The sequence below is a fragment of the Ixodes scapularis genome, unplaced genomic scaffold, assembly GCF_016920785.2.
Source record: "Ixodes scapularis isolate PalLabHiFi unplaced genomic scaffold, ASM1692078v2 PGA_scaffold5__190_contigs__length_132052651, whole genome shotgun sequence".
NCBI classification, from domain to species: Eukaryota; Metazoa; Arthropoda; class Arachnida; order Ixodida; family Ixodidae; genus Ixodes; species Ixodes scapularis.
The window spans coordinates 23,349,415-23,357,158 of record NW_024609880.1 but is presented as its reverse complement, the minus strand read 5'-3'; the positions used below and the strand labels follow the sequence as shown (position 1 = coordinate 23,357,158).

At 37.4% G+C, this 7,744-nt stretch overlaps 1 long non-coding RNA gene across 1 annotated transcript; it reads left to right on the top strand.

Annotated features, from left to right (window-relative positions):
* Positions 1–2,274: 2,274 nt before the first annotated feature.
* Positions 2,275–6,117, top strand: LOC121046838. The gene is made up of 4 exons (XR_005798334.1): positions 2,275–2,288; positions 2,567–2,596; positions 5,637–5,675; positions 6,094–6,117. It is a non-coding gene; the product is annotated as an uncharacterized LOC121046838 (long non-coding RNA).
* The last annotated feature ends 1,627 nt before the right edge of the window (positions 6,118–7,744 follow it).

The following is a 7,744-nucleotide window of genomic DNA, read 5'->3' as shown; positions in this document are numbered from 1 at the left end:
GAAAACCATGTTGAAACGTCCGGAACAGGGTCAAAATAGGATGAAGGCCATTGGGGCCGCCACATTGGAGTGGAAAGATGCGAGATGTGTGGAGGATGTCGGTTACAGTCCTGGCTAAAAGAATTGGTCACTAAAAGATCCTCTCTGGCTTAGTAGCTTTGTAGGTGTCTCAGCCAACCACAGACTTCGAGGAGGACGATGAATTTCCTCGATGATTGACATACGATGAGAACACGTCCAGAGATTTTGCTGTTTTCTGCGTGATTGTGTTTACGCAGGAGCTATATGAGGTCCGTCTGGGCCTCTCATGCTTAACTAAGGTAGCGTCAGTTGTATGTATTGTTGGCTCTTTTAAACAAATTCTCTTCTGCGGGGAAAGCTGCAGGATGCTCTTGATCATTCAAGGAGCCTCTGCTGTACACCGGGAGTTTTGAAGGGTACACAATAAATTTTAATTGCAACTTCTTTGTATAGCTAGATCTTATACACATGAATGAATTACGGGTTCATGTTTGGTTTACATGCGATAAACTATACTGAACTTAACAGGTAGGTAGAGGTGACGCTGGCTAAAGATTTGTACTAAAAAATATATTACGTGAAACACTGTCATTGACACTCACATTTTGCAGGTGTGGCTCAAGGCCAGTACGATGTCCAAGGTTTTGTGAAAGGTATGTTTAACCGGTTCGGGAAAAGACGCTGTGCAAACCAAAAACTTGGAACAAAGATGGGCTCGTTCCAAAGGAATGCGCTATCCACCTGGCAATTAGATTTTTTTTTTAACTGGCGTGTAATTTATATATGCGCTGAACTTGTAACCGTTCACTAGCAACTGAAGCTTCTCGAACACACCAACATTTTAAACCATTAGGGTATCTCACGTATTATTCTACTGCGGAAACCACCCTGTTTAGAATTCGCGGAAGGTTACGTTTTGTTTTATATTTGACGAGTGCAACTTGATCGTCGTCAAAGCGAGGTAAGCTGGCAAAAACACACTAAGTAAAATACATCAGCAATTGTAAGTGCTGAAACATTGTTATAGATATTTAATATATGAAAGAACATTCAGGTGCTGAGTTTTTGCAGTTTGGCAGCGCTTTTTGTGTCCTGGTTCATAAAATATGTTACAAATTGAACGTATTAGTAAATGAAGTGTAGGAAACTATCAGCCCGAAAATGTGGCACTTTACTATGATAAAGCTTGGACCGGGAACAAATAAATATTAAACAACCAGTGTAACTTTTCTACTGAAAACCACTAACGAAATAGTTCAGCTAAGTGTTACAAACGCGACTTGTATTTTCTAAAGCACCTGAATCATTTTATGAACATACTTGCAGCCTCTAACAGGGGCTCGCCGGAAATAGTTCGTGCCACCGAATAGAACATAACCTATGTTTCTTTTTTTCTTTTATTTGTTAACCCTTTAGTTCTTTAAGCCAGAACCGCCAATAACCCGTAGAAGTGTAAAATTCAATCAGCGGTGATGTTTAAATATTGGGGTTATATTTCTCTCCCGCTCCTGGAAAATATTTGAATGAGTTATAATAGGATGATTTACGTAAAAAGGAAATCAATGTCGCATGCTACTCCCATTCAAAATTTAAACGTTTTATATGCAGTAATGATACCTGCTATGACTGCTTCATTTGATATAATTGTTAAGGAAGTTGGATGGCCAGGTCTCCGTATATTGCGCGATTATTAAAACTAAAGCGTTCTAACATTTTGTTAATATGCCTTCCCAGATGCTGTCCCGGCCAAGGATGTTAGCGCGAAAGGTAAGCTTGCTGGTGAACACAATTGCTTAGTATCACTTCTTGAGTCTGATGCGAATCTCATTGAAATAATAATTTAACCTAAATTGGTCTAAGTTACACATGTAGTCCTTTAGCTAAAACTGCCAAAAAAAACCATAAAGAGCGAACAAACGAAAAAAAAGGGTTGTCATCTACATTTTGACACCTGACAAGCAGAATGCACTGCGCGTAACTTACATATAGCGACAAAAGTGATTTGAATTTTAAGTCATAAATGTTTTGTGCAAAGCACTGCTATACACAAAAATATGTTTTGCCGAAGTTCGGGTAGTGTAGAGGCACGAACGAAATACAACTTATGTATTTGATTAAACTATGATCTACGAACTTGGTCAAATCTTTGTTGACATCACAAATTTTGCTTTAGACAATTTCTGATAGTTTGAAATTTAAAAATTGCGAATATAATATGTTTTTATTTTTAGGTCAAGACCTACTCTTTCGTGTGGAATACATCAAAGGTTAGTAAACACCAATGCTCAACAGAAAACCTATAACAAAGTTACCAGAGATAAGTCGCACTTGTGAGCCTTTTGCGCTGGCCTTTCTTTTGAATCGTGTACAGACATAAAATAAGTTACCTCCGCAGATGTTGCAAACAAAACTGAGTAAATACTGCAACAACAAACGTTGCTATTTTAGTTCTGGGAGTTCGCTTTCTACAAGAGAAATAACACGCGTTTCACTTGCAATATTAATTTCTTGTTTTTATAAACGCTTCGTTTCCTTCCTCTTCCAGGAAAACTGTATGCCGGCATTAATGACCTAGGTGAGTGACGGATTTATCAAAACTTTTCTTATGATACAAATTTTGCTCTTTTTTTTTTTTGTTGCTGTGTATAAATTAGTTTATCATAGCGTTAACACATTACAATCGGCCACATCTAACCCGTTTTGTTCTGCATTTTACCGCAAATCACAAATAGTGGTGCTAATATTATGTTGCTAGACAACTAAAATATTGTCATTATTTTTTTTGTTAATTTAATTTGTGCATTCCTTTCGGAAATATTTTCAATCTCTACATGAAGCCTTATATTCGAGCACAGGATATGACGCTGACCAGGATCTTTATGCAGTTGCTAATAAAATTCATTATTTGAAAGATTTCCCAGGCTGCATTGACACCGAACTTTCAGCATGTAAACTCCATAAATATATTTAATATTGTATATTATCATAAATATTTTGTATTAAAAATATTTTGTATTAAAACAATTACCATCGAATACTATTTGAAAGATTTTAAACTACTGTGCAAACATTCTTTCAGTACCTCGAACTCTAGTAGTGCATAAAATTTGTAGAGTACTGCTGCATAACATATTTTTGCTTCACGCAGGACCACATGTTGCATAAAGAGGGCGAAATAATATAATGATTGAAAAATCAGACATAAATTTTACTAGTTTGATTTGTGGTTAAAAATAAAGATGATTATTATTAAAAGTAATATTCATATTATTTTATAAACAACAGATGTATTTGAGTTAAATCAAATTTACTTGATTTAAAATACATTATTTAAAATAAATATCACTAGCTAGAGAAAAAGTGATTCGCTAAAACTAGATATTTATCAACGTGGCATATATATTGATCAATTCGCCGAATCACTGGTAACAATGCGGAAGAAAGAATGATTGAAAATGAAATCTACAACTTAATTATCGTTTTATTAATGTAACTCATGCAATCGAGAACAATATTCGCTTGATATTGTTAATTAGATAACAATATTTATTGGGTTATCCTTTCGCATTCTCAAATCATTTCAATAAAACATTACTTTTTCGGTTTTCGTTTCTTTATTTGACGTTCTGATTTTGTTGAAGTAGGATGGAACGTAGCTGACGAATGGAGTGGAAGTTAGAATTGAAACTTTTCACTCGATTTGCTCAGAAGAGCACTTAATTTTGCTCGTGTTCCGCCTGATATCAGTATCTCTCGCTTGATCATTCTTTAATTGAAGTACAAAGAAATGCTCAGAGAAAGCATCAAAAGGTGGGCAAGCGGTAAATTAACAATATTGGCGGAATTGTTCCGGTGGTATAAGTTTGATTTATCTCATCATAGTAAAACTGCTTTGGTTTAAATTACAAATTAAATTTTACAAATTTACAAAAAATATTCCAAAAGCCGAAAGACGTCATAATCAAAATAAAAGCACCGACTTGACACAACACAAAGAAAAAAATAATTAACCGTTTCGCCTCCCATGCCCTAAGGCTTCTTCAGTAATTATAAAGCAAACGCAAGGATGAATCACAAGTCAACGCTATTTATCAGGAACGTCAGGGTTGCGGTTTTTGTTGCACACGGATTTGTCCCTACGGACGAACCACGATTCTAGAGGTTTTCGGGGCCCCCACCTATCCTCACTCGCCATTGTCGTGGCGGCCGCAAAGTCAAGAGATTGACCTATTGTCCACACATGGTCCAGTAGTTCACTTTTCAGTCGCGTCACGTGGGATGCGTACGTGACGTCCGGATTGTGTTCTTTGAGTCTGGTCTCTCGTGCGTCCATTTCTCCAATGTAGGTCGCCAGGCAGTCACTCACTACAGGGGATCTGGTAGATAACGTTCAGAGAGGCATTATTTACAAAGTCACCTGCAGTGACTTCCCGGCGTCCTACATTGGCGAAACCGGGCGGAGGGGAGAGACCAGGCTCAAAAAACACCATCGTGACGTCACGTACGCGTCCGACGCTACGCGACTCAAAACTGAAATACCGGGCAATGCCTCGACAATGGGTCATGTCTTTGATGAATCATTAAGTATTTTATTTTATCAAAATTTTCTTTATGATTTTTCCAAACGTAAGAACCGAGGTTTTCAATTTCTTTTAGAGCTAAAATGGACAGAGCTGTGTGTCAATGTCGATGCTTAGCGGGAAAGAAGAACACGCATGAAAATATTTTTTCACAAAAACTGAAAACAAATAAACACTCAAATTAGAGTGTTTATTTGCAATCCTTGAAGACGGCCGTGATTGGAAGCTTGTTCCCAAAAATATTTCTTTTTTCTTTACCACCTCCCTATTTGCAGGGATTTTCAAAAATATTAGCGGAAATATGTCCAATGTAGGATTTTCACCCGAACAAAAAATATGACCATAATGAATATATTAAATTGTACACAAAATTGAGGTTCTACAAGACCACATCTCAACTTTAAAGTGTGTATATAATTGTGTCTACTCCCTTTCATCGAGACCTTTCAAACTGCAATTGCTACGGCCTGAGCGTACCAGTCAGATCAACGTGCAAAGCATCTGACAGCGCCCTAGTAAACTCGGGTGGGTAAATTGACAAGGAAACGAAGTACCTCCTAATCACTGACATCGGTGGTTCTCACAGAAAGAATGAGAGCAAAAAATAATGAAAACTAGAGTTCATGAAGCGAATACGCAGCCAACACGCGGCAAACATCGCCCGGCGGCGCCTGCTCTGCGCCATGCCACTGGTAGTTGCCCGCTCACAGAAGGGGCGTCCCACAGTGCTAAGTTGGTCAGTCTTTAACTGCGGATTCACTCAAAAAATGTAGGCCTTTCTTCGTTGTCTTTTTTTTCGGCGACGCGTTGAAGTTATGTCATTAATAATGTTTGTGCTCCAAGGTGTTCGGCCTTCGCCAGATGATGCTGTAGAAAAGTATTGTAAACCACAATACTTCAAAATGCGCCTATTGTCTTGTGCTATCTGGTATATTGTATAATGCCGCGCGCGCTGCCTCCTTGGCCAGCTGCACGCGCGGCATTATCTCCAAACACTATATTAAACCGTAATGCATGAACATCTCTATGTTACAGGTGACGTGTACGATGAGATTAAAGCTCTTTTCACCAAGCGTAAGTTACTCTTTAACGACGTTCAAGTTGTTCACTTGTATCTTCATCGGCTTAACTTCAACGGCACAGTAGGCCTACATTGGTATGGGCTCCAACCTTTCTGCTCCATCGTGGCATTCCTGAGCCGAAACAAATAATGATAATACTATAATTGTTATTGTTCCCTTTCCTCAATACCGAACAGCATTTATTTTTATATATTTTGTATACCACGAAGATATTGAAGCAAACAAGTTTAAACTTTTAGACTATTGTCTCGGGTCTTTGAGCTCTATCTTTGTTTTAATGAACAGGATAATAATAATCCTACCACGAATTGATTGAATAATCTAAAGATACAAAACGTTCTTCAGAACCAGACTTTTATATGAAGATGTAGGAACTACAGCCTAAATAATGAACCTCCTTGCCTTTACAGAGGGTGTTGACTTCAACAACAGCGTCCAGAACACTGGTAAGGAATATTGTGTATCCTTAGAACCGAGAGGTTATGTTATATTATCGCAGCTTACTCTCAGCGAAGACAGAGTGCTAGCACTGACATACGAGCTTTGGGGAAATAGAACTGAAATTTGGTGTTCACAAAACAACGCTGAAACGATTTTCGGTACGCTGGGAATACTGAAATTGCAACATAACTTGTAAAACATATAAGCAAAAATCTACTTTAAATGTTTTTATTTAATTGTTTTCTTTACCGTAACGGTAGTATCCGCTGAGCGTGTTAAATGCAAAATAAAGACGGCACCCATGTATCCCTCACCCAATTGTTTTATAAAATGTTGCTAAAAAAACATTAGAGAATGTTAAATTATTTAAGAAAATGTTTCTTTAGATGTAAGGTAAAACTCAATTGTAAACTTGCCCTGCCATATGGGGCGTATAGCGTAGTAATAGTATCGAATATTGAGAAATATATTGAAAAGAAGATAGCTTTTTACCACTTTTTACATGAATTAGTTGAATATTGGTCAGCAAGATGGTTAATATAGGATAACAGGTAGAGTACATAAATCTGCCATATTTTTAAGCGCACTATCGCAGGAGAGATAAGAGAAATTGAGGCTGAAAGGAAACGCGACAGCAAAACCAGTATTATACATTGAATGCAATCCTGTTGGTGCTTATTGTTTTCTTAATTTTGAAATACTTGTCACTATCATGGGTCCCTACATTTAACATTTATACTCAACAACGTTAGGTAACAATGTAATTCGAGTTGTTGGGAAGCTGAAAATTTAAACATGCTTGAGCCAATGTATCACAATGTGCTGAAAAATATATCTGTAGAATTGTCTCATCCACCATATGAATCTAAGATGATCTCCCCCACAAATATATTTGAGTGTTTTAATGGAGGTTAATAAATTACCTATACTTCAGCTCCTAACATAACTTATGCACACCTTGCCGTTTTGTCAAATTGCTTTCATTTGCTTTCCCCCGTACAGCAACAAAGTTGATGGAAACACTGAAAGGCACCATTGGTATGACTCATCGTTTCATGCGTCACGTATTTATGTCCGCCCACCGTTTACCCTTATTACACGTGTTATACTAATACCAAAGTCGTGAGGGAGGACATCTAGGGCGATAATTTATACAAACAAGCCATTACATACAAGCAGGGGGTTCCAGTGTGGTTATATTCATCTTCTAAATAAAAAGACTCCACCTTAATTTTTTTTATAACATGGTGGGTCAAAGCCAGTCTGAGATGATCATCCCTCAACCTACTATTTAAGAAACAGGCAATGAGATTGGCAATCTATGCATAGAACGTAAAAATTCGGAAAGTAGATGTTTTTTATCAACTTATGAAGTGCAGTGCTGTTAATGATACAATATAATACGTTAACATTTTCTTTCGCCCGAAAGTTTTAAAACGAGGCTGTACTTCTCAGATGCTTCGATACAGAACACATCGAAATTCGAATGTTTCGCTTGTTTTTTTTATAATGCGTATAATGTGCTCATTCAATTTCGATGAAACAAAAACAACAAATGCCACATATTTTATATCTTGCTTTGTAAGGGTCACCGGCACCTTTTTAGTACGTCGAGGATGG